This window comes from Giraffa tippelskirchi, chromosome 9 (assembly GCF_054371585.1).
Source record: "Giraffa tippelskirchi isolate mGirTip1 chromosome 9, T2T-mGirTip1v1.2.pri, whole genome shotgun sequence".
Classification (NCBI taxonomy): domain Eukaryota; kingdom Metazoa; phylum Chordata; class Mammalia; order Artiodactyla; family Giraffidae; genus Giraffa; species Giraffa tippelskirchi.
The window spans coordinates 38862658-38886042 of NC_137283.1; the positions used below are offsets into that span (position 1 = coordinate 38862658).

The following is a 23385-nucleotide window of genomic DNA, read 5'->3' on the forward strand; positions in this document are numbered from 1 at the left end:
GAGATGGACATTAAACAAATCATCACAAAAATAGATATTTACAATTGAGGTAAATACAGTATAGGAAAGGTCAGAGCATTTAACAGGGAACCTAATCTTTCTTGGGCAAAGGGCAGGTTTAGCAAAGGTTTCCTGAAGAAGTGACATTCATGCTGGGACTGAAATGATAGGTAGGAGTTATCCAAGCTAGAAGGTGATACAGGGTCCTAAGATATAGTCACATTAATAGAGTGGATGGTAGAGAGGTGTGAGAATAGGTTTCAGCAATTGCCTTTGGAATGTGGGAAGGATTTATACAACCCAAATACATAAAATGTGCACATCTCAGTAAAGTGCAAACATATTTTCCCTTGTTAAGAGCTCTGTGTTGATGCTTAAGGATATAATCTATGAAGTATAAAAACATGGACAGACAGGAACTAAACCAGCTTCATTCAGAGTAGTGGTCACTTGTAGAGAAGGGAGAGTGGAGGAGGCTTCTGCATTCATCCCTTGTTAATGGTGATGCCCTTCCTGAAAGGAAGGACAAAGTAAGCCACAGTCATGAGTGTGCTAATTTTTTAATTTAAGTGTTGGTCTTATCTGAGATGGAAACTTTAATTATAAAACATCAGGCAAAAAATTACGGAAGAGGAACTTAGAGATGCTGTTCTGAAGGGAGTAATGGTTTAGATATACTACCGTGCTTCAGAATGTGAAGAGGCAGGTTAGACATTGAGAGTAAGAATTTAGGACTGCTTTGTCCAACACAGTAGCCACTAGATACATGTGGATATAGAGTAATTCAACTGTGACCAGTCTTAACTGAGACATACTGTAAATGTGCAACACATAGAAGAATAGGAAGTCACTCAGTCATGTCCGACTCTTTGCATGTCCGACTCTATACAGTCCATGGAAATCTCTAGGTCAGAATACTGGAGTGGGTAGCCTTTCCCTTCTCCAGGAGATCTTCCCAACCCAGGAATTGGACCAGAGTCTCCTGCATTACAGCACTGGATTTTAAAGACAGTATTAAAGAAGAATGTAAAATATTTTGGTAATATTTTTATTGAAGTATAGGTGATTTACAATATTAGTTTCAAGTGTACAATATAGTGATTCAAATTTTTATAGGTTTTGCTTCATTTAAAGTTATTATAAAATATTGGCTATCATCCCTGTGCTGTGCAATATATCATGATATCTTTTTTATTCTATATTCATACAAAGTGAAGCTTCCCAAGTGGCACTAGTGGTAAAGAACCCGCCTGCTAATGCAGGAGACACAAGAGACCAAACTTCAATCCCTGGATCAGGAAGATCCCCTGGAAAAGGAAATGGCAACCCACTCCAGTATTCTTGCCTAGAGAACCCCATGGACCAGAGTAGCCTTGTGGGCTACAGTCCATGGGCTTGCAAGGAGTTGGACGTGACTGAAGCACCTTAGCATGCACGCACGCACGCATACATAGCAGTTTTTACCTATTAATACGCCTATTTTGCCCCTCCCTCCTCGGTAACCACGAGTCTGTTCTCTATATCTGTGAGTCTGTTTCTGTTTTGTTTTATTCATTTGGTTGTTTTATTTGTCACCAATAATATTTTTATATTGTTTATGTTATATGAAATGATAAGATTGTGGATGTATTAGGTCATGTTAAAATGTTATTAAAATTAATTTCATCTGTTTACTTTTATTTTTTTAATGTGGTTTTAATGTCAGCCACACCTGTGACTGACATTTTATTTCTGGACAGTGCAGTTTTAGAAACTGTTGTAGCAACTTGACATCAACAGAATATCCAAGTGCATGTGTCATTAGCTCACAACATGTTAGAAAGGAATAATACTGTCAACTTGTATTTTATTAATGATAAGTAGTTAAGCACTGCTTGAAACCATTCATATTTTCCAAAGTGTTTATGCATTATACTTATGATAGAAAGGTGCTGTGTGCTAAGTCACTTCACTTGTGTCCAACTGTTTGCAACCCTATGGACGGTAGCCTGCCAGGCTCCTCTGTCCATCGGATTCTCCAGGCAAGAATACTGGACTGGGTAGCCATTTCCTTCTCTAGGATATCTTCCTGACCCAGGGATCGAACCCATGTTTCTTAGGTCTCCTGCTTTGAAAGATGAATTCTTTACCACTAGTGCCACTATATTAAGTTATATATTTATATTGTCAATTTCTCAGAACTCTGTGAAATAATCCAAGGAATCGACTGTTAAATTGATATGACCTTCTGAGTGTGAACTAAATGGTTGATAAAGATGTTATCATATAACCCTCAGATTTGCTTGTATTTATTTTCAGTTACATAACTTGTGTACTGGAGTTGGAGAGAATATAATAAAAGCTGTCGTAAAGAATATATTTTTGGAAAGTCCAATTGAAAGACCAGTTTTGTATCAAGTAACATCTTTTTGGTGTGTAAATTAAAAAAAAACAGATAGTAGGGAAGCTCATATCTCAAATCAGTTACATTGCAGCACTGATAATATACTTACGTAATTGTCTTCCTTTAGATTTTGTTCTATAAAACTGACTTATTTTTCATCAGAATGGGCTAGTTAACATTGGACTTAGAGTTTGGCACATGTGAGCTTGTGATTTACAGGGCAATTTTTCTCATCAAAACCTGGGCAGAACCATTTATTTTAAAACCAATATTTATTTTACAATGGGAAGATGGAGCAGATTAAAGGAGCATAAAACCATGATAAATCACCCAATCTTTATCCCATAGAAAATCTTTTAAATGGCTCTTAAAGTAATGGCAGTAAAACCGTCTCATAGAGTTTGTATTTGGATGGTTTTCTAGCATATGGTATAGCCATGTAGATTAAAGTCTAATTAACGAGGAATTTGTAAAAATTCAAATGTGCTCTGTGTGATTCTTTTCCAGTGAAAAGTTAAATGTGTTTTTTTTGTAAGCCAAGTATCTGAGGCTTGCTCATGAGTAAAGGGAATTCAGCTTCAAATTTTTAGCTATTTCAAATCAAAGGTCCAAGAAATGAAATGTCTTTTAATCTTCTTATTTAATAGTTAATTTTTATGGTAAATGTTTAAATTTAGATTAAGTTATTATGCAATACAAGAATTTTTATAACATTTTGTCTGATTTGGTTCCCATTTATATCTTAGGTTATAGTAATTTCTATGGTTAAAAATAATGGAGTTAATTTTCTCAAATAGTATTCTTTAACACTATTTCAATGATAAGTGGACTTGTATTTAAAAATGGACTGATTAAAAAATGCTAAAGAGTAGAAAATATTTGAAATGGAGGAGATCTGCTTGTAATCATGGTGAACTTTACAAATGGAGACTCTATGCCCTGTTGTAGAGTGGATGTTCCATTGTGGGTATTCTGTCTCCACCCAATTGTAGATCCAGGTTAGCAGCTGACAGACTTTTTTGTAAAGGACCAGAGACTAGATGGGCTTCCCCAATGGCTCAATGGGTAACAAATCTGCAATGCCCCAAACCTGGGTTCAATCCCTGGGTCCCAAAGATTCCCTGGAGGAGGAAATGGCAACCGTCTCCAGTATTCTTGCCTGGGAAATCCCATGGACAGAGGAACCTGGCAGGCTACATCCAAAGGGTTGCAAAGAGTTGGGCACAACTGAGCACAGAGACTAAATATGTAGGCTTTTTATGTACACATTCCAACTCTACTGTTGTTGGGTGAAAGCTGCCGTAAGTAATACTTAAATGAAAGGGTATGTGCTGAATTGGTGTGTGCATAGTATTTGACCCAATGATTCAATATCTAGAAATGTTCCCTAAGGAAACAATCAGAGGCTTTGGCAAAGAAGCATGTACAAGAATATCTGTCATGATATTACTTTATGACATGGGAGGCTAATTATGGGCCCTGGTTAATGAAAAGAAAAGCAGCAAAACAGAATGTAAGATGTGATCCTACTTTGATATAATGTATGTATGAACCCATATATTAAGTTGAACCATGTAAAATTACCGATAAATGACTGTTTTATCTGCAAAGGAAATTTTATATGGTCAACCTAAGAAAGAGACTAAAAGATTATCCATCTGTAATCTCATGGGAAGAAGAAATAATTTGTACTCTATTCTTTTTCATATTTTCATTGTTACAAGGAATAATAATTTAATTCACCAATGAGAAAACGTTGCAGATTTTTAGGGCAAAAGGAAGATTTTGCCATTCAAATTGTGGATACATAGTGATGGAAATGCAGAAGGCATGCACATATAGTCCTCTTTGGAGGAGATGGGTCTCCTGTGAGGAACTGGGAGTGTTGCTGTTCTGTTGGCAAGGCTGTTCTTGTTATGGCAGTGGATACAGGGAGCTGCGGCCAGCACACATTGTATATCTTCTCCCATTGCTTGACTCCATTCCCCCTGATGCCATTCAACATTCAATTCATCAAATGAACTCCTCTTGTTCAGATTGCTTACACATCAGATTGCTGTCTGATTAGGATTTGGCTTTGCATGAAGGACATCTTCAGAAAGGGAATGTCCTGGTCATTCTGACATCTGGGCAGCAATTACATTACAAACTGTAGACTATTCCTTTGATATTTGGCTTTATGCTTTGGACATGTGAGCTTGTGTAATGAAGGCCACCTCCTGGGAGATGGGTCCTATCTTGTGTGCTTAGACCCCCAAGGTGCAGGGTGCCAAAACCTGGTGAAGGAACCTCCTAAGGTATTGATGCCCTTCAGTTGAATCTCTAGGGAGGGAGCCTGCTGCCCTTCCCCAGATGGCATTCTACATTTCTGCACACTTGGATGCTTGAGTCTATTCTTATTTGAAACTTTGCCCCTTTTCAACTCTCAGGTTCTTTAATGTTTCTGTCTTCAGCCCTTGCTCACCCTGTTTTCCTCACCTGGCAGAAAACACAGTGGGGAGAGACTGGTACACAAGAGACACTTTGCTGCTGGTATTTAGCTTTCTCCTGCAGTTTTTGTTGGATGACATTGATTTCTAGTGCAAAGGGTGCTCAGCTTTGGAGCAGACCTGTGGAGAAACAGTCCCCTAGGCCTGCTGTGAGGCTCCAGTCCCCTTGTCCCAGTGATAGGGACTGGCATTTATGTAAGATGCTGAAACATGCTCCTAATGCCGGGAGCTTCTCACAGAGACAGTCAGTGGGAAGAAAAGCAACGGACCGTTTCTCCACCCGAGGGACGCAGACGTTTTATGAGCTCACATGTTTTTCTCGTCTGATTCCAAAATGGTATTTCACTGTATTTTGATACAAATGTTCAGACTACATATTAGGGATAATTTCTGCCTTATTTGGCGCACAGCTCGGAACAATCGTTTCCTATTAGAGAAAATGGAGAGGCCTCTGCATCCGACACTACTTTGTTAAAGAGAAAATATTTTCCCAGGAGACAAAAGTTACTGGCTAAGTACAGCCCCAAATCAAAGATAGCATCTACCAAGAACTCTTATGTTGGCTTCCTTTTTCATAAATTAATGTGGGTCTGTGGAATTTACATTTCTTACAGTATATTTACCCATTTTCCCTTTGCAGAAGCTCCCAATTCAAGACATATTCTGTCATTTTGAAGGCTGATTGGGGATGAGAGTTCTTTGTATTCAAAGAAATCCCCAAAGCATTTGGTAAAACTGCTTACAGAATTGGAGGTTACACATCTTGAGAAAGATTTAGGTCTGAAAATTTAAAAGACTTCAATTCACGTGCTGATTGCATCATTTTACTTAGGAATACAGTTAAGCCATTTTTAAAAAGTCAAGTGAATATGTTTTGGCCTCATCAACAAAATGTACCAAGAACCATAAAGTAGTGAAATGGTGTTAAGAAAAATAACCTTTCTTTTTTTCTTTGTATTCTTTGTATTGTAAAAAGTGAAAATTATCCCCTTTCCCTTTGGGTTCATGCTACAAAAGCTTATAAATTTTATGTTGAGTATTTAGGTGTTTTTGCTAAGGGAGCTCAATTTATAAATCTGAGTGCTACCAATATGAGAATTAATTGTAGAAAATTGTCTGTCAGCAGACATGCTGGGCCTAGGATAAGATGATTCATTTGCTCTATAGGCAGTAATGTCTGTTATATAAAAAATCAGGAGATAGTCACATAGAAAGGGGAAAATAAATTTGGATCAATAATTTAATTTAGCTCTGACCTGACTAAGTTCTATAGCATGGTTCATAGGTTTTCAATGAATAGACCCTTAACATTTTACATATAGTGCCTCAGTTTTGTATTGATCTTCCCTAATGTATTCTTCACATCAGAGAAGGAATAAAAACAAACAGAACACACTGTTTAACAAAAATACATTGTGTCGCCTGCAAATGTTAACCAAAATATGACAATGTATTAATTATTAATAATTATTTATTCTGTTTTCAGAACTACTGTTTTCCTAGCTAATTTAAAAATTTAGAAGAGAAATGGGTAGTGAATGAATGATGACTTGAAGGGCAAGTTCATGGAGTCCTCTGTTAGTTAATAGATTCTTAGTCTCTCTGAATTACTTAATTGCTTATTAAAAGTGGAGCCCCTGATGTACTATGTGTAGTGTGTATTTATTTCATGGAAAATTATTAATTTTTAATTGAATTAAGTGGCTGCTTGGACAAGGGACCCTAGCTATTAATCAGGAAGCAAGTGATTGACTGATGTTCGTGTTCACTAATTATTCAAGAAAGTTCAATTTTAAGGTCCACAAGAGTAGAAGAAAGTTTTTATAAGTGAGCATGTTTGTGCTGGTACATATTAGTACCATATTTATTTGTTCATTTAACAAATATTTAGTATATGTGCTATGTGTCATACACTGATGAGTCAATGATGAGCAAGCCCATGGGCACCTATCCTCATGAAGCTTCCAGAGCAGTACGTAAAACTGAGGTATATCAGTGACATGTAGGAGTCTCAGTTTTGCTTCACTGCTCTCTGTGTACATAAATGATTCTTCTCTGCGCCAATTTCCTTACTCTCCTGGAAATTCAATCTAGCAAATTCTAATTACCATCCAAGACAGTATTTTGTTTAGAGTTATGGAGTCGTAGTTTCTCTGAGCTGGAAGAGACCTGTGAAATCATCTGGGGCTGTACCCTTGTGTTCCCTGGTTTCAGCCTGGGCCTGTCCGATGCCAGGAGAAGGAAGTGTGCTCATTCATGGGGTCATTTCTGGAATGTATGGGTTATTTCAGAGTTCTTCCAAATAGTGAACGGAAGCTTATTTATCTGCATATTCTATTTGTTGATTCCAGTTCTGTATGTTGGACAAATCATCACTTATTTACCTATAATCTGGAGCATGTATCACAATTTTCCAAATATCTGTGTGGTCTTTTATTATGACCATGTTATCCCTGTTAGATGTATGTACCCTGACAACAGAATTGTGCCTGGTTTTGCTCACTGCTATTTTCCCCTAGCACTTTCCTTGTTCTTGTTGTTGTTCAGTCGGTCAGTCATGTCCGACTCTTTGTGACCTCACGGACTGCAGCATACTGGGCTTCCCTGTCCTTCATCATCTCCTGGAGCTTGCTCAAACTCATGTCCATCGAGTCGGTAATGCCACCTAACCATCTTGTCCCCTGTTGTCCCCTTCTCCTTCCTTCAATCTTTCCCAGCATCAGGGTCTTTGCAAATGAGTCAGTTCTTCACATCAGGTGGCCAAAGTATTGAAGTTTCAGATTCAGCATCAGTCCTTCCAATGAATATTCAGGACTGATTTCCTTTAGGATTGACACTTTTGATCTCCTTGCAGTCCAAGAGACTCTCAAGAGTCTTCACCAATACCACAGAAGGAATGATTGTTTTGTCTCGTACCAGAGAGGCTTCAGTGAAGAATTGTGTTGTTGTTCAGCTCCTTAGTCATATCTGACTCTTTTGCGTCCCCATAGACTGTAGCCTGCCAGGCTCCTCTGTCCATGGGATTTCCCAGGCAAGAATACTGGAGTGGGTTGCCATCTCCTTCTCCAGGGGATCTTCTCAACCTGGGGATCAAACCCGAGTCTCCTGCTTGGTAGATGTATTCTTTACCGCTGAGCCACCAGGAAAGCCCTATGTAGATTTAAACCGTGCATCTTAGATGATTAACTCTTTGACAACTGTCATGGTTATTTCACTCCAGTATTTCCTATCCTCAGATTCAGATTCTCCTTCTTAACTTTCTTCACATGTAACATGATGTCTAGCCCATTATACCGAAGTCATCTCCTTCCCATTGCCCCCACTTTGTTAAAAAAAAAAAAAAAATGCCAGTCTTGCCAAGAGGTTTGGGAAAGGCTTTACAGAAGAGGTGCAGATTGACCTGTGCTGAGTCTTTAAGAAAGAGGAAGTGTTCTCCATGTCAAGTGAGGCCAGAGACAACACTTTTTTTAATATATAATTTTTACTAGAGTATAGTTTCTTTACAATGTTGTGTTAGTTTCTGCTATACAGCAAAGTGTATTAGCTATACATATAGTCCCCTCTTTTTTGGATTTCCTTCCCATTTTGTTCACCACAGAGCTTTGGGTAGAGTTCTCTCTGCTATACAGTAGGTTCTCATTAGTTTTCTATTTTAGACGCAATAGTGTGTGCCTCAGAGAGGGCACTTTTAAGGTACACTGAGAACAGCGGTATCAGAATGTTTACCCACCTTGCAGCAGTCACCCACTAGGCCACCTAACTTCCTAGTTGGACCCTTGGGAGTTTTTTCGCTTTTCTTTCCATCTTCCTCATGAACTTCACTATTTGCTCACCTTGATCACTTCCTCACCACTGCCACAAAGCTTGAGACAGAGCTGCCTGAATTTTAGAGCCTAGGGTTTTAGTCTATATTCAATTCTGGCTTCAACCCATATTTTGCATGGCCTTTGGCTAGGTAGGAAACTTACTTCAGATTTAGCATTTTCTTCTTTAAAGTGGAGAAAATAATAATACCTTATAAAATAGTTGCCAGAATTCTCAGGTAGATTATATGTGAAGTGCCTGGCTTGTAACTATTATCCCCTTCCTCTGCTCAGTTGCCTCAGTAGTGTCCGACTCTTTGCGACCCCATGGACTACAGCCCACCAGGCTCCTCTGTCCATGGGGATTCTCCAGGCAAGAATGCTGGAGTGGGTTGCCACGCCCTCCTCCAGGGGATCTTCCCGACCCATTGCAGGTAAATTCCTTACCGACTGAGCCACCTGGGAAGCCTATCCCCTCCCTCCCTCTCAGGTAAATTCCTGCTGTGGCTTACTTACACTGGTATAACCATTTGTCCAGAGGCTCCAGGACATGAGCATGGCTCAGACATTTTCCACAGAAACCCATCAGTGGTTAATAGTAGCAGAGCTATTTCAATATCTTTCAGATCCTCAGTCCAATGGATTTACATCTTCACCTTTATTTCTTTCAGCCTCCAGGCCCATGGGGTTCAGGAATTTTTTTTTTTTTTTTTTGTATAGCTGTAAAGAAATCAGATTTGACACAGTTTCCTCTGATATCTTTCCTTTCGGGTCTCCACTTCTCCTGGCATTACAAGGGCCTGAATTTGTCTGATCTCATCTCTCTCAGCTTCATCTGGATAACCAACATACTCATTTCATTCTGGTCAAGATTTCTCTCAATAGGTTTATTACAGATGGCTGCAGCTGCGATCAGTGTTTACAATCTGATGACAAGTTGGAGATTAAGGCTTGTCATCACTATTTAATTAACCTCAAATTAAGCATTTTCCGGTCCCATTCCCTGCCCTTCCACAAGCCCAGGAGAGCTGCTAAAACAGTGCCTGGATTCCTGATAGATTCGGGGTCGCACCACCGGAAAGCAGGGGCTGGTTTAGCTCTGCCTCTGAAGAGGAACACTATTTGATCTTTACTCACTTGCCTGAGGACTGAAAATAGGTAACTATTCAAAGTCTATATGAAAAGAGGGGAAGAAAGGAGAGCACTTTTCTAATTCTTGGAAGCAGGTAATCTGTGAACAGCAGAGACGGTGAGACAAAAAGTATTCCAGAGACAGACACAAAAAAACCCTTGTTCTCAATATTTAGAAAGAGCTTAGTTTTTGTATCACAGAAGTAGTATATGTCAATAGCAAAATTATACATGATGATTATAAAAGGACAGGAATACAAAAGAAGAAAGTAAAAATCATACAAATTCTTTCTCTTTACACCTGCTTTTAAGGCTTACCAGAGCTGTCCAATCAGGGAGCCACTAATATTCACAGATGGCTCATGAATATTTGAAATATGGCAAGGCTGAATAGACACCATGTGCTAAGAGTATAAACTGCACACCAAATTTCTTAAAGAGATTTTAAACTATTCTTGTTATGTGTATGTTGGATTAATTAAAATATCTCTTTAAATGAATTTCACCTTTTACTTTTTTGGGTTTTTTACATTTTAAAATATGACTACTAAATACTTTAAAATTACATATATGCCTTGTATTATATTCCTATTAGATGGTGTATTTTAGGCCTTTTTCTTATATCAAAACTTTTCTAAAAGAAAAACTGGGTTATTCTACATATAACTTTATTTCCTCCTTTTTCCAGTTAATAATATATTGTGAATGTGTTCATGTCATGAAATATATGATATGGCATTATCTTTAATCATTTTTAGAGTTTCATTATATGATGTTCTTGAATTGATTACTCCACTATTGCTGAACACTTAGGTTATTACCATTTTCTAAAATTTTAATTTTTTCATAACATATGTATAACTCTATCTTTGGGCTCATCCTTGATTATGCTTCTAGGATTTGTTTCTGGAAGCCATTAGCTGAGTCACTTGCTTGTGGTGTTAAGCAAATTTCCACATAGAAAGGTGGTACTGATTCATACTTGGTGGGTTAGTTGCTAAGTCATGTCCAACTCTTGCAACCTCATGGACTGGAGCCTGCTAGGCTCCTCTGTCATGGGATTTTCCAGGCAAGAATACTGGAGTGGGTTGTCATTTCCTTCTCCAGGGACTCTTCCTGATCCAGGAATCGAACCTGGATCTCCTGCGTTGCAGGAAGATTCATACTTAGTCCAGTGGTTTATGAGAATGTTAATTTCACCTCAAATTTATCAACATCAGATACCATCATTGTTCTTAATTCTCATTTTAACAAGCAGTTTGTTATGGGTTTGCTCAGCATGTTATTGAAAAAGTCTCAGTCTTAAGCTTTGTGCAGGGACTGTATCATAGCCAATGAAGTTTATCCAAGGCACGATTATTACTAATAGAAAAAGCCTTAGGCTTGGTAACTTCTATCCTGCTCCTGCCGACACTTCAGATGATTTTTCTTTTATCCATCAATTATTCTTTTGTCCATCCACTATTGAGCATCCATAATGTGTCCAGCACTGCCGAAAGATTTGTAGAAGAAATGGCATCTAATTTGGGGAAAATCCCTTATAGTTAATATTTAAGTTGGAAAAGAAAAGAAGAGAATAAGTAAGTTAAGGGTCATGTGGGTCTTTTTCACTACAGTATTTCAGCACCTAAACAGCGTACTTGGTACATGGTAACTCTCAGTAAATGTTATTGAATAAATTCATGAAAAAGTGTACAGTAATGTTTATATATGGGCTTCCCTGGTGGCTCAGTGGTCAAGAATCTATCTGCTGATGCAGGAGATGTGGATTCATTCCCTGGGTCAGGAAGATCCCTGGAGGAGGAAATGACAACCCACTCTAGTATTCTTGTCTGAGAAATCTGAGGACATAGGAGCCTTGCAGGCTACAGACCATGGGATCACAAAGAGTCGGACATGACTTAGTGACTGAACAACAACAAATGTTTATATAAGTGATGAAGAAACAAGATGAAGGGGTGATGATTTTAAGGTAGGGACAGTAAGGGAAGGCTGTCTACCCACCAGTAGCCAGAAGGTATGAGAGCTGCAGAGGGCTGCAGAGGAGAGGCCACCATAGAGCAGGCAGAGGGTCTACAGGGGCAAACAGATAACCAGGACACCAGCTCTGATAACTACTCCCTGGGGGAAGGCAGTCACCCTTTCTGAGTTTGGTTTCTTCATCTATAAAATGTGCCTAGTTATACCTATGTATTAGAAATTTGTATTAGAAATAATTGGAGACACTTAGCACGATGGTATATATATATATATATACATACACACCATATATACATGTATACCAATGGTATGTATCAAACTTTTTATTTTGTACTGGAGTATAGCTGGTTAACAATGTTGTGATAGTTTCAGGTGAACAGCAAAGGGACTCAGCCATACATACACATGCATCCATTCTTCCCCAAACCTTCCTCCCATCCAGGCTGCCACATAACATTGATCAGAGTTCCCTGTGCTATACAGTAGGTCCTTGTTGGTTATCCATGTTAGATATAGGAATGTGTACATGTCCATCCCAAACTTCCTAGTCATCCCTTCACCCCCATTCGTCCCACCACCACCACCCCTGCAATGACAAGTTCGTTTACTAAGTCTATGATTCTGTTTTGTAAATAAGTTTGTATCATGTCTTTTTAGATTCTGCATATAAGGGATATCATACGATGGTATTTTCTTTACTTGTATTCATTAGTGGCTTAGCTATGTCAGTTTCTTACCATCTTGTTCATTTTATCATTTCCAATAAGTTAATCAGAAGGAAAAAACAGAGGAGAAACTTACCCTGATAGAACCTTATATTTAGATTTGAAAAGTTCTGCACACCCCAGTGAGGTAGCTGTTTGTATTCTGCACTGTGCATATCAAACTGTTATACTCTGGTTTAAAATCCATAGAATTTTTCATGTAGCTGGATAATTAGGCCACATGCTGTTGGCTCTGCTCAAAAATGGTCATTTAAGTGTCCTTTTATTATTTTTGGCATCCGCTGGGAAGTTTAAATAGCCACTGCCAGTGTGATTTCTATATGCTCTTTAAAAAATGCTGAAATTGAAGAGTTTAATAAAATTGCTAGACTGTTAGCTTTAGCATGCTGTCCCAGACATAAACCTGAAAAAACAAACCCCAAATCCCAAGGTAAATACTTCTATAAATCGGAGACTTTCACAAGTGCTCCCTGGTGAGTTGCAGTTTGACTCATATGGAGCTAGTTGACAAGCAAGGGTGGAAGCTGGCAGCTTCTGAGGTGAGCTGACCCTTTTATTCTCCTTTGCTTAGCAGATATCTGTACTAAAAATGAGTGGCAGGGTTTGGAACTAAAGAGCCCTGAAGTATCATCTGCCTAATTCTTACGTAGAACAATGAATACTGCAATAGTGTAAAATAAATGAATATATTTCAGGTTATATGACTGTTCTTAAATTACCAGAGCCTCAGAGAATACAGTTATTAAGTGAATGAAGTATCAACTAAGAGGAACAGCTTATGTTTATCAACCTTTACAAGGTCCTAGTCAGTATTGAAAATGCTTCATGCATGTTACCTCATTTATCCTCACAGCAGCCCTACGAGTAGAGAGTGTTTACCCCATCTTGCAGATAGGGAAACGGAGGCTCTGAGATACAAAGCGGAGTGATACAGTCTCATGTTTAGAAGGTAGCAGAGGCAGGATTGAAACAGCATTTCACTCCAAAGCCTGGACTCTCAGCTGCTGTTCTGTACTGTGTGTTTCTTAAATGTTTATAGAGTAATGTGAGAGTGTGAGGGCATCTTGTTAAAGGTAACCGCTCAGGTAAGCTCATGTGGGCTGTTCAGATACAGTTTTTATTCCCATAAGTTACTTGCAGATTATAGATATGTCCCTTGGTTTATTACAAGAAAATACCTTCTTAATTGATCTCAGTATCAAATCTGTTGCACTAGTTGAGCAAAAGGAGTTTTATGGCCAGTGCAGCAAGACGTTTACCTAATATTCTGTTTCACAATAATGATTTTTGATTTTTAATGGCCAAATGTTATTAAAAACCGTGACTTATATTAGTTATATCATGTGTTGAAACATATCCTTAATTGTAGTGCTTTTATTGGCTGTGAGAGGATGCAAAGTGGATTCCACGATTTTAATTAACTGCTGCTCCTCTGACATTTCATTACCAGCTTCAGAAGTGATAGAGGAGGGCAGACAGTTACCTGTCAGAATTTTTCTGTAAAGAAGCGAAGATGGAGGAATATGAGAGTTGTCTTGGTGATTAAGAGGAAAAACAGAGAAAGGAGAGGACTGACTATTAACCTCACATGTTAATAATGTGGTTGGTAAACAAAGCTTCTGTTATTAATATTTTAGGTACATTTTAAGAATTTGAGCTGATAACAGACCAGTTGAAATAAAAAATAAAGAAATCAGTTAATTCAACTATAATTTTTTTATATTGCAAAATGGATCTTTCTTCTGAAAGTGAGAGCTTCTCAGATATCACATATCTTTCCCTTAAGGTGTTTCTGAAGATTTTCTGTAAGTCAGAAGAGGCAAAGATGTGCAGGTCAAAGATAATGGGTCCCCATCTAACACTGAACTGATTTGCCAAGCACCCAGGACACATTTTTATTTCTTTTTTATGGTAAAAGCCAGAGAGAACACTGTGGAGTTTAAACACAGTTTCCGTATCTGGTGCCCACATGGGAAGATGAAGGTAAGGAGGCCAATTTCTCCAGCAGATGTGCCCAAGCACATAATTACCTCCCCTGACGTCTGATGAAACTTTACCACATCCCCTGGGAAAATCTCCGGGCAGTCCTTCCAACTCATTTTCAGAGATCTTGCTATGGCAGGTGATCTTATTTATTTATTTCCATTTTGAGAGCTTCACCTTTCTAGACCCCCTTTTAAGGTTTACCTCTTGTATAATGAATGGAGACAGCGGGTATTTCATTACCAGGTATCTCCCTGCTGCAGGCACTGCCTGGAGAAGTTTCCCTCTGCTCGGCTTGCAAGCCTCATTTATTTTCCCGAGCTTTCTAATGTGGGCAGAGCCTGGCTGACGGCATTATTAAATTACCATTATTACACTGTGATGTCTTGGCATCATCAGGGGCTGAGTTGGAAAAGTTCGTGTTGGGCAGGGAATACGTTTTCTTCCCTTCTCGGGCTGCGCTAAATGGACTGTAGCTGACTTCCTGGCTCCATATCAGCATCAAGATTCTATGAAGTCAAAGCAGAGACTTAGCCACATATGAGGCATTTCTTCTAATCAGTGTAAAGAATGGGCATTTCCCTTTTAAGTTGGTTAAAATTTAGGATTGATTTGGGATCAGCTGGACAATTCTTGATTGTAAATTTTTTTTTGATTGGGGGGAGTTAGCACTTGACATTCAAAGTTATTTGACATTTTAAAAGTTATGTCATTTTAAAAGCTCTAATATCACTAGCATATTTGCAAGTAATTCATTTGCAGTTTACACACGCTTTCAAAGACTGTCTATTCTCAGTAGAGGAATTTTAATTTAAAATATTTTTATTGCCACTCCAAGCCTCCTTAAATTAAGGCACTGCTCTTTACTTTTCTGATTTTCTTCCTTATGCACTCGGATAATCAACGTAACATTGTCTTCAATGATAAAAGTTATTCTTGTCATCTTTTAAGTGTTTTCTCATTCATCACTGTGTCACCAATGGCTTCACAATACTAGCACATAGTAGGTGTTCACTAAATTCTTATTGAATGAATGTTTCAACACTATCTATATGTTATATGTTCTAACCATCCTGGAATATGTTTTATCATATATTCTCTGCTTACCCTCACCTTAGGAATTTTTACTCACTACTCAGAAATGTCCTTTGCCTTTCAAATCTTAGCACTTTTTATACTGCTGATTTGTGAGTTTTCTTCTCCTGTTTCTATCTAAGCACAATTTCCAGTATGTTTATTGTGTAAAGTGAAAGAAAAGTGTGAAAGTTTTAGTCATTCAGTTGTGTCTGAGTCTTTGTGACCCTTGGACTGTAGCCTGTCGGGCTCCTCTCTCCATGGGATCCTCCAGGCGAGAATACTGGAGTGGGTAGCCATTCCCTTCTCCAGGGGATCTTCTTGACCCAAGGACTGAACCTGGGTTTCCTGAATTACAGGCAGATTCTTTACCATTTGAGCCACCAAGGAAGTGTGCTAATTAAATCTCTTAATGAATGAATGAGTTACCGAATGAACATACGTGTATTTATTTAACCCGAGGAAAAGTTATGTGTTATGTTTTATACACCATTTTTTATAACAATTCTAGTTTTAAGCATTCACTAAAGTGAAATAAAAGTAAGTTGGAAACACTATTTTTCTTATCCACTCCTTGATTCAAAACTCTCCCATGGCTCCCCATTCCCTGTAGCTGTGGTTTACTAACTATGACTATCTGATCATGGGGTTATGTCTTCTCCCAGCTTAAAATCCTTCTAAGGCTTCTTACTGCCCTCATGAAAAATGTGATTCAAACTCTTTAAGCATGGCTGAGCATTCTTTCTATCTCTGCAGCTACAGTCTTCCCCAAATTCCCTTTACTATTTCACATCTAGATCATATGGTTCATTTAGCCTGTATATTTCCTCTTTCCAGGGCCTTGGGCTTCCCCAGAGGCATAAGTGGCCTCTGCTCCGTCTTCACCCACCTGTTTCCTTAGCTCACTCCTCTTGGGCTTCAGATTGGTCTCATTCTCAATATCTCCTTCTTCAGAAGCTCTTTACTGTTCACTCCCTGCCACCACCATGACTACCACCGACAACCACAACCATCACCCTTGTCTACCTCTACTAGTTTAAATAATTCTCTGGTTTTGTATGCCTTAGGGATATTTTATCAATAAAATAAATTATGTGGGTCCTCTTTTTTTTTTTTTTTTTTTGCCAAATAATGTGACCTATTAAGTTAATAGGGGCTTCCCTTGTGGCTCAACTGGTAAAGAATACACCTGCAGTGTGGGAGACCTGTGTTCTATCCCTGGGTTGCGAAGATGCCCTAGAGAAGGGAAAGGCTACCCACTCCAGTTTTCTGGCCTGGAGAATTCCATGGACCAGTCCATGGGGTTGCAAAGAGTCGGACATGACTGAGCGACTTTCACTATGTTATCACTCACTATTCAGTTGATGGAGTTTAAAGAATATTTTTTTCCTTTTGAAAAATTTAAACAGTTTTAAGCTTTTTGCCTGTAGGTTTCTCTTGAACATTTTGGTGGCTAACATGATTCTCTCCCACTGTGTCTGACACCACACACGTTTATTGTAGGCAAAGCTATGCCAAGTGTTTTATACACATTTATTAATTATCTTCTAACACCAGCCTTATGGTGAATACTGCTGTTGTTCCTCATTTTATCAGAAAAACTAAATTCTGAAGAAACTCATATTACTGATGAGTGGCAAGCTAACGTTTAAGTCTATGCTATCTATATACTCTTAATCTCTGTAGCGCAAAGTCCAACCTAAAGCTAATGGCTAGCTAATAGATTGAACCCAGGTCTCCTCCACTGCAGGCAGATTCTTTACCAACTGGGTCACCAGGGAAGCCTAAGAATACTGGAGTGGGTTGCCATGCCCTCCTCCAGGGGATCTTCCCAACCCAGGGATCAAACCCAGGTCTCCCACGTTGCAGGCAGATTCTTTACCGTCTGAGCCACCAGGGAAGCCCAATGGTTAGACAGTAGTAAGTAAACACCCAGCCAGCATTTGGAAATAGCCTTGTTTTTGTGCTGTGTATCTTCCCTTTATCCCTGCATGGTGGTGGCAGTGGTTTAGTCAGTAAGTTGTGTCCGACTCTTGCAACCCCATAAACTGTAGCCCACAAGGCTCCTCTGTCCATGGGATTTCCCAGGCAAGAATACTGGAGTGGGTAAACATTCCCTTCTCCAAGGGAATCTTCCAGCATTGCATGTGGATTCTTTACCGACTGAGCCACCAGGGAAGCCCTTTATACCTGCATACCCACTTTCTACTTTGTTCTCTGCCTGGAAGATACTCCTCTGTGGGCTTTATAAATGGTCTCCTCCCTTAACCCCCCACATTGTATTAGCCCTTAGTTTCCCTACACCATTACTAGGGCTTTGTAAATAGTTCTGCAGATTACCCCAGTTGAGTGTTTTGCATATAGTCTGTTTTTGCCTGGATCCTAGCTGATATAAAAGTTTAAAAAATTAAAACTGTAGTCATGGTTGTACTTTTATATTTTGCATATAATATGAAGTAATATTTGATATTTTCTACTTTGTCCTTAACTTTACTTAATGGAATAGACATTGATATAGTTCATGCAATCTTAAATATGAGAGGCATGCCACACTCGTGTGAAAAGGGCATGTTTCCAAGGAATTTGTAACCAGTTGGGAAACGGGCCTACAGAATGTTTTCCAAAATCTTTAGCCTGCCATGAGGCTTTTCTCCCCTCAGCACCCTTCACTTACAGTAAAGCTGGGCTCTGCTGTGTCCAGATCAATAACGTCCCAGCACATGGTTTAGGATCGGTTTAATGTTTGGCATTAAAATAATTCACTTTACTTTCTTAAATGAGTTTATATACAAGGAAACACATATTTTCCCATAAATGGAAGCCAAAATCTCTTAAAATAAATACGGGAGTAAAGCTCTAAAGAAGAATACAGCAAAAATAAAATGATACTGTTCATATTAGCCAAGTGTTAGGAGAGTGTTTTTGACATATTAACACTATTTTGATGTGTTAGCTACTAATAAATACTTTCTCATTGGATGAATTAGAAGGATTAAAAGAGAATTGAAAGGGACATTAACTTTATTAGTTTTTGTTTAGCCCCATCAGTGGACTGTATTGCACTAAGGTTCCATGCCCTGAAGTTTGAGGATCACTGATATAAGTTGTTTTTATCAACTGGAATGCCTTTATTCTTCTAGTTTTCTTTTCTTGATCGTCTCCATCTTTCTTTTTGAAACTTTCCTTTACCGTCTTAGCCTATACAACTCTCTCCTCTGAATTTCCTAACATTTACTATCTGCCCTACTTCTGATTGTTAGTGTTTTGATTTAGTATTTCAGTAGTTTATATTTTGTGTCTTGTCTCCTAAAAACTGTGCACAATTCTGTCTTTAAGAATAGACAATGGGACCTGTGCTTGTGGAATACCATATATAATTAAATGTTCATTATATTATACATTCATTATATGTATTATAAAATGTAATATGTATTATAAACATGATATGTAATAGCCTCATATATAATTAGAAGTTCATTAAATATTTTCTTTGTTGAATGAATTTGACCCAAAGTAAGTTAAATGATGTTTTGTCAACTATGCATATAATTCACAGTCACAGTATGATTTTATATCTGCTTGGGATGCACAGTTTCTATTTTCGCTTCTTCTTGCCTTCATAGAATTTACATTCTAGAAGGAGATGAAGATAATAAATTGTTACAAACATATAGATATAGATATAGATGATGTAAAGTGGAATAAGTGGTACAAGGAAGGTCAGTCGGCATTGTTAGAGCTTTGGGTTGCTTGTTAGATCGGGTGGTCAAGGAATACCTCTCTGATGAGGTGACATTTGAGGATGAATGAGGTTAAAGTGAAGGGGGGATCACATGTGAATATCTGAGGGATAAGCATTCCAGTTAGAAGCAGTAATAAGGCCTGAGGATCTGAGTTGGGACTGTGCTTGGAGGCCAGTGTGGGGATGACGAGGGAGCAATGGGACATGTCATTGGAGAGGTTATGTAGGACCTTTTCAACCATGGGGAAGCTTTTAGATATTTATTGTAAGGGAAACTACGGGAGGACTGAAAAGAAAGATATAACATGATCTGATTTATGTTTTTACAAAATAGTTTCAGCTGTTCTGGAAAGAAGAGACTGAAAAGGACAAGAGAGGCAGGTGGTCAGTTGGGAAGGCGTGGCTCAGTGCCAGATATGGTGGTGGTGGGGGTTGTGGCTTGGAGCCCAGCGATCCTAGTGGACAAGGTGCAAACTTAAGGAGTAGGGTAAATTCTGAGAGGAGAGCCAACCGTGACACCTTCTACTTTATTTACTAGTGCACAACGCTTTCAAAGTAGCATTCTCTGTTGGTATTTATTTCCATCTTCTAACTCTATTTAAGACAAGTTTTTTTTTTTTTCTATTTACCAAATATTCTTTTATTTACAGTTGTTTTTGAGATGACACTTAATGACTAATTAGTCAGTAAAAACCAGAGTTCTATCTGGGACAAGAATGTGTTCCCATGGTGAATTTATTTATCCATCTTTTTCAAAAGTAATTGCATTTTTGTATTCATTCTTGAATACTGTGTTAGAAATGTTGTCATTTCCCCAAATGACTATTTGGGAGGTGGAATTCTTTTATGCAATTCTAATTTTGTATCCTCTTCCTTCTAATATCCCCATCTGTACTTTGTATTACAAACTTCATCAGACCACTGCATACTATTATAGCTGTCGTCACCATGGGGAGAAAATGACTAATTGAAGCTGCTTATTGATATAATAGAGCAGGTTGTGACACTTGGCGAGAATACTGGAATGATGGGCTCCAGCTGATGTTATGTAAAAATATTCAGCCATGAAATACGCACTTGCGGATGGCTTTTTGCAGATGCCTGCGGAATGCAGATAATCTGTATTCTGAGGAGATCTGCAAATTAAAGATCTATGTGACCAGTTAGAATTATAGCACAGTGAGGACAGAGTGGTGTAGTAGGTAATAAAATGGCTTTGAATCTTGGGTAATAATAATTATAACCTGCCTATATTTATAAGAGAAAGTAGATGATATTTTTTCTCAACCCTCATTTCAGAGAGAAAGGATCAGTTGGCAGAAAAAAGAATGGTGAACCTTTGGTTATTTTGGATTTCCTTCAATGCAGGATATATTGGTATCATGAATGGAAGTATAAATTGGTACACTGTCTTTGGAAAGCTGTTTTGCCATAACTATCAAAATAAAATGCATACAACCCTTTGACCTAACAGTTTCATTTCTAGTAATTTATCTTAGAAATATAGTCACCAGATGCACAAAAATCTATGTATAAAAATATTCATCATGGTGTTTTGCTTCATAAGAAATGATTTAAAATAGTTTGAATGCCCAAGAAATAGGAAATTAAGTAAACAAATTTATAGAATATCTATGCACTGTAATATAATTAAGTCATTATAAAGCATGTTATCTATATAGAACCATCTCTGAGTGGAAAAAAATGGTTGGAATACGCTGTTATTTTTGGTCATAGAAATTTAAAGTATATGTATATATATTTATACATGCATATGTTAAAGACTGCACAAAAGATTGTTAAAAGTGTGGGTCAGAAGACTTATTTTTCACTTTACATTAGTACTTTGGTATTATTTCAATTAATTACCTACTTCTTGTATATATCATCTAGGGCTTCCCTGGTGGGTCAGCAGTAAAGAATCTGCCTGCCAATATAGGAGATGTGGATTCGATTCCTGGGTTGGGAAAATCCCCTGGAGAAGGAAATGGCAACCCACTCCAGTATTCTTGCCTGGGAAATCCCATGGAAAGAGGAGCCTGGAGGCCTACAATTCATGGGGTCTCAAAAGAGTCAGACACGACTTATTGACAAAAGAACAACAATGTATTATTTATTCAAAAATTATAAGTTAAGAAAATTATAGAGGTGGTATATTTGTATATTTTTACTCCTCCCTTGACATGAAGACGTTGTTGGTCTCGGCTGTATTACACCTGACTTCTCTTATGAGCGTTTTCTCAGTATGGGATTTTATCATTTCTGTTCGAACACCTTTTATTAGGATATCATTGCCCTGACACTTTCAGTAATGAGGTGGTGACTCCCCTTCTTCCTTTATTTCTTGCCATGACTCTTTGGAATATGGCTCTGCCGCTTTCTTCCAACGTTCCGATCCTTCCTGTCCAGGTGAACTATTTAGAAACTTGTTTGAATAAATGGTAAAATCATTCAAATCCGCTGGCTCTGGGTTTGTAACAGGTCCATTTGTGAAAATACTGAGGAGCTTCCAGAGTCATAGACCTGGTCGATTTCAGCATCAAATAGAAATTAAACACCAGTGAAGAGAAGTGAAGTGAAAGTTGTTCAGTCGTGTCCCACTCTTTGCAACCTCTTTTTGCGATGGACTGTATAGTCCATGGAACTCTCTAGGCCAGAATACTGGAGTGGGTAGCCTTTCCCTTCTCTAGCAGATGGATCTTCCCAACTCAGGGATCGAACTCATGTCTCCCACATTGCTGGCAGATTCTTTACCAGCTGAGCCAATAATAATGCTTATTACTAACTTTTAAAAAGCTCTGTCTACCTTCAATATGTTAAAGAACTATTGTTTGAAATATATGGCCTAAAACGATGTCATTCCTATTATATGTGATATCATAAAGCCCAAGAACAATGTTTAAAATTGTTTAATCATTGTTAGAATTAATGAGTGGTAACATTCAGAAACCCCATTGCTCATATTATGTTTTGGGGGGAATGGAGGAGGAAAAAAGAGAAGGAAGAAAAATACATTTCTAAAAAAGTTAAACAACTTGTAAATTTCTTTCTCTGTTGCTGGAAAACCAACTGATTATACATGAATGTGTAATAAAACAAGTGTTTGGCACTTTGAGGTGTATGAACTATGCAGTGTAATCAGAGCTTATTTTCCTGCAGTGGAGATTGAAATTTATATGTTTCTTCTAAGCAGTACCTTTCATTACATTTTTATTTTCTAAGGGAGAGTGAAATTTACAAGTTGCTGCTTAACAGTACCAGAAGTGCTAGTTCCTATACAATGAATAGTGAAGTTTACAAGTTGCCATTTGACGATGCCCACATTTCTGTTTGTTCGTCCTCCCTCCCCTTCCTTCCCAAGAAGGTACAGTAAAATTTATAAGGTTAGTAAAAAAAAAAACAAAACAAAAGCACTTCATTATTAATATAAGGTTACTTTGCAGGTGGGAATTCCATGAATGGCTTATGAACATATCTAAGGGGAAACATAAAGGTGGACATTATGAGGCTGGAAGTTTTTTCAGGAACATTGAATTTATAATCATCACTCAAGAACATGGAGAGACACTCATTTATGGCCTTGTGTCCCCGTGACCCCATTCCCTTGGCTCCTTGGTTCTGTTATCCTTCAAGTATGTTTCATTGGGCTTTTTTCTTTTTTTTTTCTTTTAGAAGTCTATCTCTTTCTTTGCAAGTCTTCCTCAGGTTATACATCCCTCCTTTTCCATGGTCTCTTTCCTCTACTTCCATGCTCCTCCCTAATCACTCAGAATGTACACAATTAATTAAATGAATAGTTCATAGCCTTAGGCAATCATTTCTATTATAGTCTGACATTGCTACTTACATATATTTTATTATTGCAATATTTTATTGTTATTAAAATTTTAAGATACACATGCTTTATTTCACTAGTATTATTATCACAAGATCTTTGAAGGGAGATGTCAGGTCTTAAAATTCCTTATGCTCCCAAGGGGGCATGTACATAATTGTGTAATTGAAATGAAGTGGATGTTTTACCAATCATGGGAGCAGGGAGATGAAGGAAGTGGAATAGGAATGGACACCTTGT

At 38.1% G+C, this 23385-nt stretch overlaps 1 protein-coding gene and 1 pseudogene across 17 annotated transcripts in view; both read left to right on the forward strand.

Moving 5' to 3' along the window:
* Positions 1–23385, forward strand: part of FHIT (fragile histidine triad diadenosine triphosphatase) — a 1651033-nt gene that overhangs the window by 439573 nt on the left and 1188075 nt on the right. The window lies entirely within an intron of this gene.
* On the forward strand, positions 11112–11180 carry LOC145522156 (U4 spliceosomal RNA; annotated as a pseudogene).